Here is a 12,674-nt window from a genome sequence, read left to right as displayed (position 1 = left end):
ACTGGCTTTCAGAGCACTCATTGGTCATTCAAAAGTTACTCCTGGATTATTAGTGTGAAAGGGTTTTAACTTTTGCCTTTTACAAAGAATTCTGACCTTGAACCTATAAACCTACCAAAAAATTAAATAGATGAGAGAATATCTGCCATTAGAAAGTTGGATGTACCACTTGGGAAGAGAGAGGTCTTTTGTGTTGCTACGTATTTGTAAATGGTGTTGGAATATGGGCTAGAAATTGAGTTAGGTTGAGAAATTTATCAGAAGCAAACATGAAGTTTAAAATACCCTTAAATGGAACGTTGAACCAATTTTATAAGAAGTGAGTAATACATACGCTGATTTGTTAAAGCTTTAAAAATTTAAACATGAGATTCCTAAAATGTTTTCAACTTAACATTTTGAAAGTTACTACCAAAATGCCAACAAACGTTGGAAATCATGTAGCTTGCACCAAAGTTTTTCAGGAATGAAGGTTTTAAAACCTTTCCCTGCCATTCAAATTTTGCCTTTAAAATGAGACTGTAATGTAAAACATTTCAATTTTGTTGAACGATCTAGTAGTTACTTCTAAATCTTTGATCACTGATAACTACTGGAATGCTTAGAGACTGAAGAGGGAAATGAACATGGCAATATTTCTCTTAATCATTTTAGTGGTTTGTTTACAGTGTCTTCTGTTTGTGCTCAAAATGGAATCACTGTTCCACAAACAAATCGAATGTGAAGCTTGCTACTAAAGGGACATTTTGAATTTTCTCTTACAGGCCAATGAAAATGTTTTTGTTGACAAAGTAGGATTTTAAGTGTCTAATGCTTTTTTTTGGATTTTGGATTTTGGATTTTTGGAAAGGGATTCAGTCTTGATGATGGCTAAATGTAAATTAAATCCATTATAAATATTTTGCATCTCCTATTAGCAAGGTTTGCCTGTTGCTGGCAAGTTAGAGATGACATGAACTGTTTCTTCATGGAGGCACTGAACTTACAAAAAGCTTAATCAAGGGGCGCCTGGGTGGCGCAGTCGGTTAAGCGTCCGACTTCAGCCAGGTCACGATCTCGCGGTCCGTGAGTTCGAGCCCCGCGTCGGGCTCTGGGCTGATGGCTCAGAGCCTGGAGCCTGTTTCCGATTCTGTGTCTCCCTCTCTCTCTGCCCCTCCCCGTTCATGCTCGGTCTCTCTCTGTCCCCCCCAAAAAATAAATGTTGAAAAAAAAAAAAAAAAAAAAGCTTAATCAGTATTTCTCAAACTGTTCCTAGGACTACCTTTAAAATCGCCAGTGGTGCTGGTTAAAAAAATATCTAGACCCCCACACCTCAGTTCCACTGAGTCACAATCTCCAGAGAGAGGTACCAGGAATCTGCATATTTAACAAACTGAACAGTTTAAAGACCAGTGTAATACAGCAATATATAGTAATGTTTCCATACCTTTTCATTAACTATTTAGTTTCCAACGTATACAGGTACAGCGGTGGGCCCTAAGGATGCAGTGGTTAGAAACCATTTTTTTGGAGAGACAGTTCAGTAACCATCTACTAGGGGGGAAAAAAAAAAAAGATGTGCTTAGGAAAGCAGAAACCAATGTGTGTTTGTACATACAGGTGTACACATTCACAAGCAGATTGGACACACTGTAGAACTAAAACTAGAGAAATCCCATTGTGTTAACCCAAAATTCTATCCCTTTCACCTCTTAGCAGATGCCGCTTGTGTACACAGCTGGCCATCATTTGCCCAAACCAGGCTTCAGCACTTCCAGTCAGGGAAGAAATCCGACCTGAGGGAAAAAAAAGAATACCTAGAAAATTAAACATTTCACATCTGTCTGTATTTAAAATGGGGAGCTAATTTGAGTCAAGGACGTTGGAAAATCTAAGATGTAAATGCTTTGTAGGCTTGGGTTCCCATTTGCCAAATGCGTAACAGGCACTAGCAACAAGCTTGTGGTTAACTGATAGACCAGCTCTCCTGTGACCTCAAACTTTCCTAGTCTTCACCTCATTTTCTGCCCAGAATCCGTGCTCCTCTCACTGCCCCCTGCTCCCCCAAACTCAGACCTGTAACCCCCACACCTGTAGTTATGAGAGAAAAAGTATGTCACCAGAACTATAAACCTTCCAGAATCCTTTCAGAAATATTTTCTTTCAGTCATCCTATCTCCCTTTTCCCCCTTCTTCCTTGAAGTCCTCCTATCATTAAGGAATAGGCTTCCTGGAAGAGAAGGGCCAGTTCACTTAGAACAAAAGTGTCTGTGGGGTCGGGCCAAGGCTCGGGGTGTTTGGGGGGGGGGGGGGAGCGTGGCATATGACAGCTGTTCATCAGAGCAAAAGTCATTTAGATAGTAAAGAGAGATTAGGCAGGAACAGAATAGAAAGTACCAGCTAGGTCCTTCAGAAACCTCCCTACGGTTCATCCAGTAGAGGATGATTAGTGGAAGCAGGAACTCCAGGTAGGTTGACTAGGAAGCTGAAAGAGAAGGCTTAAACCTCACTCCTATTTGGAGCCCTGCAAAGTGTCCCCATGACTACATGGGCTTGTAAAGCAGAGCAGAAATTGAGGCAATCATGTTTTGGGACAGAGAAACCCTGAGATTTGCACACACACTCCACAGTATTCCCTTTGATGCCCATATGGCATAAGAGGGACACCAGTTGAGTGCTAATGGGCTTGCCATGGGGTCATCACGGTGAAGAGGAAGGTTACTGCATATCAGAGGCTGTAAGGAAGATAGTCTAGTCAGGGGGTGGATGGAGACAGCAGAATTTCAAAGGTTTGTCAATATTCATGATGAAAGCCAAAATGAGATCAAGTTAGTCAAGAAGAAAGCTAGGCCGAGTGCTGAGAAACCAGCTAAGACTAGCTTTGGTCCATTCAGTGGTAACTGAAGTCAGACACCAGAAGATCCCAAACAAACCTACACCTCAGCTTGAGCAGAGACCACTTGATGCTAAAGGCTCTTTACTCCTATTATCAGAACACCTTATACCCAGAAGACCTCTGGGAGGTCTTGGAAAGGTAGAGGTAAAAGACTGTTTAGAAAAAAAAAAAACATCCCTAATAAGGGGTCTGACCTTTAACTGAATAATTATTTCCCTTAAATTAGACCATTTAAAACTGGAAAAGACCTCAACTTGCATTTAATTTGGCAAGTTTATGTGGTTTTTTTCTACCATCAATGGGAATGGGAACGTATAGAGAAAGAGGGCATATGGGAATTTGAGAGCCCTAGAAGTCAAGAGGTAAAAGGCAAGAAAAGTAAGGCAAATACAATCAAACCATAAGTTCTAGGTGGAGGTAGCCTCAGTTGGGTTGGAGCCTTCATCTGGTAGATCAGGTAGCTTTATCTAGATTATTGATTCATACCTGTGTTTCAAACTGGCACCAATTTTGTGTACAATTCAGCCTCCAGAACTCTGTGGGATCAAGCTGACACTAATCTCCAGTTGCGACCAAATCATGGCTTCACTCATGATTCCTTTGCTTGCTTCCCTGGCTTCCTTTCACCTGAGAACATTCCTCCAGTGAGTCACTGGCACAAGAATTCCTGACCAGGGCTCTGCTTCTAGGGACTTGATCTAAGACAGTTGAGCTGGAGCAAGAGCAGAAATTTACACGACTGAGACATCCCTGACTTAGATTTTGATGCAGTAAGTAATGAGACATTGAGTTCTCTCCTTCTCTGGAAGGGATGAGAATTTTTTATAAAGAGTAACTGCATTTTGCTAGCGGTGTTTTTGAAAGTATACATATGCCAACAATTATTTGGATACTGAATAGCCATAGGAATGAATTATAATGTACCTTTTTGTTAAACAACACAGCTTCACTTTGACCTTTCTAATAGGACCCAGCTTTGCTTTTGGAGGTTTCTCTCTCAGCTGTTTATATCCTGGTCCTTGGGAGAGTCCTTATCACACCAAGAGAGTAGGCATTTGACCAAGGCTTGCCTGACCTGGGAATTTAAATCTTGAGCAGAATGATTGATTGCAAGCCAAGTTACAATGATCATGGTGAGTTTTTTCAGCAGCACTAGTAGAAGAAAACTTTGGGCAGTTTCTCAAACTGGTTCCCCAGCCTCCCCTTCTTCTATCCTTCACTTCTTCTTTCTCATAACTTTTCAAAACATTCTTTTTGCTTAAATTAATTAGACAGTTGCTGTTACATGCAGCCCATCAGTCAAAGAGGCTTATCTTGTGCAGGCAGCATTGCTAATTTCGGGGGGGGGGGGGGCAAAAAGCACGGGTCTCAGCTGCCACTGCTGCCAACCAATGTCACTTGGGTCTTCACAGTTATGCCATCTGGGGCATAAATCAATCATTGCCAGGCTCTCTCAAGGCTGCCACTGAACATTCAGTGCAATAACTTGCCTCAAGTTTCTGGCTTTTTCCTCCCCTTTCAGACTTGAATCAAATGCCATATGTCACAGAGAAGGGAACTGACTTCTGGAGCAGCTACCAAAGGGGCTGGATGATGTGATCTGGAATGAAAGAGGAGTCAACTCTGGAGGAGAGAACTCTGACCAAAGGGAAATAAGAGCAAGGAGAGAGACGCACCGCCGGGTGATCTGTGGCCTCCAGCCGACTCGCCCAGTGGATCAGATGCCTGGTGGACTGCCCCAGGCATGTGGTCAGTTTTGCCCCAGCCACTAAGCTGCTGTACTCAGTGTTTTTAGAGATACAAGAAGAATTATTAGAGTACAATTGGAATTGGCACTAGTGTTCTTGAAATGAGCCACAGGCCATCAGCCTCTGCTAAGATTAATAACAACACAGAAAATCTTGTGTGGAAATTGTCAGTTGTTCCAGACAACTACAAAATTATTTCTGTGCAAAGAGGCATGTCAAGGCCAGTTCACTGCTGTCCTCTTAAACCTGATTGGTCAGAGAGGTGTGCTACCTACGAGATGACAGGAGCTTGGTTAGCTAAGGCAGCAAAAGAAGCCTAAAAGTTTAGGAATGTGAATATTGCCTATCCTAAGCTTGGGAGTTATGCGAACATTCCAGATCCAAGCCCATGGAACCTCCTATGTACATCGCTGCCCCAACGAGACCATTCACAGAGTAGAGTTTGCCTTGATTTCTGATGTCCAGGGAGCAGTGCTGGTTTGCTATGTGCCCTCAAACTTCCTATCCAGGCTGGTGGATGTTTCCTAGTTTGGTGTGATTTCCACATCCAACACCCTTGTGTGTTTCAGCATCTGTGTCATAGGCTTGGTCCTGGATTGATTAAGAACAGCCGTGGAGAAGTTCAGCTCCATCAAAGCACAAATGATTTATGATATTATTGATAAGTCTCAAGGATTCTATGTATATCCAGTGGATCCCAGAATAGAAGCAAGATGAATATTCCATTCTGCATTGGCAATGCCAAAGGAGACGATGCTTTAGGAAAAAAAGATTACTCACTAGAGCTCTTGAACTCAATGTGATCTCCTTGAAAGGGTGTGGGTCTGTGGGAGGCATCCAGCCTCTCTGTATAATGCTGACAGGAAAGAAGATGTTCAGAATCTGGCAGCCTTCATGAAAAATTCTTTGGAGATGCATCAGCTATGAACACATTTTTTTTTCACTATTAACAGTTAATAGGTTTAATTACTTAATAAGTTTATCTCAGATATACATTTCTAACCACATGATAATAATGTAATTGTGAGGACAGCTTCAACAGTTAAGTTCATAGTCCAACATAAATTTTTGTTGAAAATGATAATCAATGGGGCGCCTGGGTGGCGCAGTCGGTTAAGCGTCCGACTTCAGCCAGGTCACGATCTCGCGGTCCGTGAGTTCGAGCCCCGCGTCGGGCGCTGGGCGATGGCTCAGAGCCTGGAGCCTGTTTCCGATTCTGTGTCTCCCTCTCTCTCTGCCCCTCCCCCGTTCATGCTCTCTCTCTGTCCCAAAAATAAATAAACGTTGAAAAAAAAAAAAATTAAAAAAAAAAAAAAAAAAAGAAAATGATAATCAAAAGGAAAATGACTTATATCAAGGCAATCATCACTTCCCCATGAGTCTCTAGAGAAATAAAGAATAACTTTACAAACAGAATCTTGTGTCAATTTTAAACACAATCATAGAAATACTAAAGCTGATAATATTAAAAACTCCACAGGATTGTACCTCTTAGCTTTCACTTCCCCACCCCACCCCCCGTTTATGTACATTCCTATGGAGGCAATATCCTAATTTCCTGCAGTCTAGGGATTGAACCTGTGGCAAAGTCCATATTTTACAAAGCCTCCAAATACTGCTGCTAATTTAGGACATAGCTTTCAAATGTGAACATTCCCTACTCTGAACCTTTAGCCATAGACTCTAGAAATGGTGCTCCCTTACTTTATTTCTACTACAGCTATGAACACAACTTAACCAATATATACTCTGCCCTTGAAGAAGCTACAAAATTTAAAGCTACTTGGGAATGGCTGCAATAAGTTAACAAACATGGTATTTTTCTTGAATGAAAATTTTATTATGGATTCTTTTTTTCAAAGAACAACAGCAAAACATTCACAGCTCTGCAAAGCTGGTGGGACTTAACAGACACCTTAATTCTGACTTGAACTGGAAACATTTAAGAGAATCTTCCTCTTGCTTTGCTAACAAAATCTAGTTTATGTTGTCTTTCCCTTTTGTGTGTGTGTGTGTTTTTTGTTTATGGTATCTTTGTTGCTACTTTTTCTAACTGGATCCCAGTATTCAAACTTGTCTGTGGACTTAATTATGCAAATTGCAGTTAATTGCTTCTGGAGACACACAAAGACACAGCAGGGTGAATGGGGTCCTCTGGGTACCGAATCTTGATCCTTTCCAAAATGACATAGTGGGGTCTCCTGGGTTCTACATCTGTTAATACAAGTTTACACTGACTGTGTGGTGAGTAGTTTAGGGGTTCTAAGCTAAAGGGCAAACTGGGGATCTTTCTTTATCCTGTTATTCTCATAAAGAGATAAAAGTGACATATGTTTATATAGCAAAATCTGTTTTAATACCAAATAGTTTATATCTTTATGCATTTATATTTCTAAGAATACAGTTCTCAGAGTCCCTGACACTGTGCATTATAACATTACATTAGTAACAGTTGTGGCCCTCACCCTGCCCTGCACCTTTTAAGCTGCTTCACAGAAATGATTTAGAAGTTCTCCAATTCACTCTTGCTTTCCTTCCAATGGGTAGAAGAGAAGGTTGGATAGTTGGTTCTTTATGTTTTAGGTAAGCCATTGAGGGGCTCCTGGGTGACCCAGTCAGTTGAGTGTCTGACTTTGGCTCAGGTCATGATCTCACAGCTCGTGAGTTTGAGCCCCGTGTCAGGCTCTGTGCTGACAGCTTGGAGCCTGGAGCCTGCTTTGGATTCTGTGTCTCCCTCTCTCTCTGCGCCTCTCCCACTCGTGCTCTGTGTCTCTCTGTCTCTCTCTCAAGAATAAATTTAAAAAAAAAATTTTTTAATTAGGTAAGCCATTGAACTAAAATTCTCTGTTAAACTTCCTTATCCTTTGTTCTCTTTATACTGTCTGACCAGAATGATGCTGTGAGTTCTGGAAGATCTTTGCTTAGGAGTCTTTCCCCCTATTGTTTATCCATGGTCAGTATTTTATGTTGAATATGTGAAGGACATTAAAATCCTAAAATATCCAAAAAGAGGGAGAGACACAGAAACAGACAGATGGGAAATTCCTCTCTCTTCCTCTCACAAACGGCTCTGAGGCAGTTTCTCCCTATAGTTTGTCCCATATAACATAGACTGTGTCCACGCTCCTACACTAAGACTAGCTGTGTCTCTCCAAGGCTCGCCACAAAGCAGTGGCTAGCACAATATCACATCCCCTTATATTACTTTCCATCTGAAACTTCCTTTCTCCTTTCCTTCACTGTCGATATCCTCAGATTGCACCTCAGAAATAAAACATCGGCACTTAATCCCTGCCCCAGGTAAATCCTGCCCCATTTCAAAATAAATATTCCTTTGTATCTGTTTACTTTTTTGTACTTTTTTTAAAAGCAGGCTTTTACATTTATTATTGTTGAGTGTCCTCTCCTCCCCCTCAACCCTGCCCTGCTCTGCTCACTATTTTTGCCCTACAGTCTAGCTGAGTGATTTATTACCAACTGGCACCGAGTCTCCAAATCAAAGTGTGCAAGGGAAACACATTTGCGTGATCCCCCTTAATAGAAGATACACCAGGCAATCTGTCTACTTCTGTTTCCCAGAAATAAAATAACTAGAAGGCCTGCTGCTTCCCTTCCACATATTTGAATTTGGGTTCTGGAAATTTCTCCAACTGTCTGTGCAACAACCTCTTGCTTGACAATTTCCAGAACCCATTCCACTGACAGCTCAGCTTCAGCTTCTAGCAACCCTGAGCTAGAGAAGGTGATTGTTTGATCAATATTTTACATTGTATCCTGAAGTGGTGAGTTCAAGATTATTCAAAGAGATATCAATTGTAAAGCAGTGCACACACCAAGTTCGGGTTGTGCAAGACAATCTGTCCGGCAGGAACTGATGATGACCGACATCACTCAAGTCACCTCTTTGATGACATTTAAGTCTTGTGCATAACCTTGTAAAGGAGCATTAATGGAACTCAGAGAACCTCTCAAGGACTGTGTGATTTGTTCCACAACTTTTTTGTGTTGTTTAGACAGCAAGGGAAACAAATAGATTACTGATTTGTTAAAAAGGTTATAGCTCTGGAACAACCAGATAGAAGAGACATATAAGGCAAGTTATGTGGGAAGGGGCACAGAGCTTGAATCTCTGAAAAAAAAAATTTTTTTTTTACATATATTTATTTTTGAAAGACAGAGTGAGAGCACGACCAGGGGAGGAGTAGAGAGAGAAGGAGACACAGAATCTGAAGCAGGCTCCAGGCTCTGAGCAAGCGGGTCTCAAACCCACGAACCGTGAGATCATGACCTGAGCCAAAGTCAGATGCTCAACTGATTGAGCCACCCAGGCGCCCCATCTCCCTGAATCTCTAAATGTTCATCAGCTGGAAGCTCTGCACTGGTACTTATGATGTTTAGTGATTTCTCCTAAGTAGGAAATATACATTTCACTCGTTAAAAGCAACCCATGGTTCAAAATTTTCTAAATTGGTTTTCAACTGTAATGATAATGATATATCATGAAGATGATATGTTTATTCCATTATAACTAAATATTTTTTAATGTTTATTTATTTAGAGAGAGAGAGAGAGAGAGCAGGGGAGGGGTAGAAAGAGAGGGAAAGAGAGAATCCCAAGCAGACAGAGAATCTGACTGTCAGCGCAGAACCCCACGCAGGGCTCGATTTCATCTCATGACCATGAGATCATGACCTGGGCCAAAATTAAGACACTCAACTGACTGAGCCACCCAGGTGCCCCAATAACTAAATATTTTAAAACAGAAATTGAATTATTTAAGACTCATAGTGTTCACCAGAAAGAGTCCACTCTGTTCCTAAGCCAAAGCCTATAGATGGAACACTTTACACACAATAAGAAGAGAAAGAACTTCAAATGGTACTAAGAAAACCAGGATAATATAATGCCCCAGAAGCCAAGGGTGAATTTCAAGGAAGTGGTCAATTTTATCTTATTTTTTTTTTTTATGTTTTTTAATGTTTATTCATTTTTGAGAGACAGAGACAGAGCACAAGCAGGGGAGGAGCAGAGAGAGAGAGAGGGAGACACAGAATCCGAAGCAGGCTCCAGGCTCTGAACTGTCAGCACAGAGCCCAATGTGGGGCTCGAATTCACTGACTGCAAGATCATGACCTGAGCTGAAGTCAGATGCTTAACCGACTGAGCCACCCAGGTGCCCTGGAAGTGGTCAATTTTAAATGCTATAAATGGATTAATCAAAAAGAAAAGAAACAGAGGAAACTTACACAGTAGTGAACCATCTCTTTTCTGTTAACCTTTCTAGGGGCTTTAGTCTATTGATCACTTCAATAGAGTCAGGGGAAATGAAAATAATACAGATGTCCTATCTTCAAAAATCCATTTTACATTCCTCCTTCTGTATGTATGAAAAACTACAGCCTCCTACTGTCTATATGGTGCTCTAGCCAACTTTTGCAACTTTTCCTCCAGAGTACCTCTTAACCCGCTGTTTTCTTTTCTTTTCTTTTCTTTTTTTCACGCTCATTTATTTTGAGAGAGAGAGAGGGAGGGAGGGAGAGAGAGAGAGGGAATGAGAGAATGAGCTGGGGAGGAGCAAAGGGGAGGAGTAGAGAGAGGAAGAGAGAGAATCCCAAACAAGCTTCGTGATTCCAGCTCAGAGAGAGCCTATCATGGGGTTTGATCTCACGAACCCTGACAACACAACCTAAGCCTGATACTTAACCAATTGAGCCAACCAAGTGCCCCATTAACCCACTATTGCTGTAAGTTTCTGCCATACCTTATCATGACAGAAAACAGAAGATGTAGCAGTGATTGTTGCCAAAGCTTGACATTTAATGTAGCTATTCAGAATGATGGCCTTCTTGATGACTAGAACAGTTTAGCTTGGATACTGTTTAGGAGTAGAGGAAAGGTGATGGGGACAGAACATCATTGATCAAGGCTCCTCCCTCTGTTAACCTTGAAAATGCAAGCTTAGGGAGTATTTAGAGGTCATCTTGATGTCTTCAAAAGCCTATGCCTGTGCGTAGAGCTCCTGGCAAAGATTTTCAAAAGAAATAAACTCAGCCAGCCTGTTCCTTTGGCTCTTTGCCCTTTTATTTTCATCATCCTGTGGACACAATGCCCATCCTACAACCATAAAGACAAAAGTCATATACGAGGGAGAGTAAGACCAAAAGCAAGGAGCCTAGTTCCTTGCTGACATTCTCAAATGGCTGCATCTGCCCTGGAGTGCCTACCTCTGGATTTATTATATAGGAAAATCCCCTTTTTATTTAGTCACTATAGCCTGGTTTTCTGTCGAAGTACAATACTACCCAGCCATTTGATTGTCCGCCTTCCTCACCAGATCATGAGACGTCAGCAACCACGTCTATATTTGCTACCTGTAAGATAGGAAGCTTTCATAGGAAGTTCTAGAAAACTCAAAATTGCCTTAAACTATAAGGAAGTTTAACTCACATAACAAGATCCAAAAGTGAGAAAGACTTAAACGTTGACATAATTCAGGGGTACCTGGCTGGCTCAGTCAGTTAAGTGTCCACCTCTTGATTTTGGCTCAGGTCATGGTCTCACAGTTCATGGGATTGAGCCCTGCATCTGGCTCTGCACTGAAAGCACAAAGTCTGATTGGGATTCTCTCTCTGCCTCTCTCTCTGCCCCCCACCTCAAAATAAGTAAACATTTTTAAAAAATCTTTAAAAAAACAAGTTGACATAATCCCATCACTCCAGCTCCATTACTCTGCTATTCTTTTTGCCTCCTCCGTGTGTTAACCTCACACGCAGGTTGCCCGTCAAAAGGACGGTAGCAATTTCACACCTCATATCCAAGCTCAATCACGTCCAGAGGGAGCATGAATCACTTTCTAAGTTCTCCTGGAAAAGCTTTTCTGGAAGCATCCTACATACCTATCTTTGCAATTCACTGAGGTGAACTGGGAAACATATATGACCCTAACCCAGTCCCCTGCAAGAGGGTGAAATTGTCCTTAGACCAGTCCAGACCACTCCTGGAGCTCAGGATGCTGAGCTAAGTGAGCTGTAAGAGGGATTCCTGAACAACATCAAGATTCTGTTGGGAAGGAAGGGAGGGAAAGAATGCTGAGTAGGTAAGGACTCCCTTTTTGTATTTCCAACATCTTGTATATTTTTGGGGAGCGGGGGAAGGCAAAAAAATTTTTTTTTAATGTTTATTTATTTTTGAGAGAGACAGAGCGTAAACAGGGGAGGGCAGAGAGAGAGGGAGACACAGAATCTGAAACAGGGTCCAGGCTCTGAGCCATCAGCACAGAGCCCGATGCGTGGCTTGAACCCATGAACCGTAACATTGTGATCTGAGCTGAGGTCGGATGCTTAACCAACTGAGCCATCCAGGTGCCCCTCAACACCTTGTATATTAAAAAAATAAACCAACCTACTGTGCAAAATGTATAATTTATCTCAACAAGAAGTTGAGAGAAGGAAGCATGTTTTACTCATGTATACTACTCCTAGTGTTTAACTCAATATCCTGAACATAGTAGGAATTTAAATTGTTGGTTTTTTTCTGTCAATGAGAGAAAACAGCCTAAATTATATAACCGTCCTGGATTCTTTTGAGATTGCTAGATTTTTCTTGCTAATCAATTTCTTTGACTCCCATGACTTAGAGCTGCTGGGGTAGACAGGAAAAATCCCAAGTCAACAGATTTACATTTATTCAACAATATTAATGTGCTGGTGACTTTGTCTGGAAAAGCAAATCATAGTGAAGTCCTTAAAGTTTTTTTCTTACCAAAATGAAGAAACTGGAGGGATGATGTTCTGCTTCTCTGGGGGCACAGTTGTCAAACTTAAAAATTCCAAATCCTCCCCAAATTTTCCAATTCCAAGATTCCTTACTGTCAATAACTAGAGATGACTACTGTTGATTATTTTTAATAGTTGAGTTTCAAGGTGTGAACATTTCATATTATCCATGGAGATTTAAGTCTCTGAAGAACAACAAAAATACATTTTTGTTCTATATGAAAATACATATACTAAATTTTCATCACTAGGCAAATTTGGGTCATCACTAAACTG

General features: G+C 41.2%; 1 long non-coding RNA gene and 1 pseudogene across 1 annotated transcript in view; one reads left to right on the top strand and one right to left on the bottom strand.

Annotated features, from left to right (window-relative positions):
* Positions 1-4,561: 4,561 nt before the first annotated feature.
* LOC123592689 lies at positions 4,562-5,677 on the top strand (annotated as a pseudogene).
* Positions 5,678-10,131: 4,454 nt separating this feature from the next.
* LOC123593606 overlaps positions 10,132-12,674 on the bottom strand; it is a 34,452-nt gene continuing 31,909 nt past the window's right edge. The window contains exons 3-4 of the long non-coding RNA XR_006710399.1: positions 12,385-12,583; positions 10,132-10,639 (exon numbers count right to left, since the gene is read on the bottom strand). This is a non-coding gene — a long non-coding RNA (uncharacterized LOC123593606). The remainder of the gene's footprint in view (positions 10,640-12,384; positions 12,584-12,674) is intronic.

This window comes from Leopardus geoffroyi, chromosome D4 (genome assembly GCF_018350155.1).
Source record: "Leopardus geoffroyi isolate Oge1 chromosome D4, O.geoffroyi_Oge1_pat1.0, whole genome shotgun sequence".
Classification (NCBI taxonomy): Eukaryota; Metazoa; Chordata; class Mammalia; order Carnivora; family Felidae; genus Leopardus; species Leopardus geoffroyi.
The sequence above is the reverse complement of the archived record's forward strand: the minus strand, read 5'-3'. Positions and strand labels throughout refer to the sequence as shown.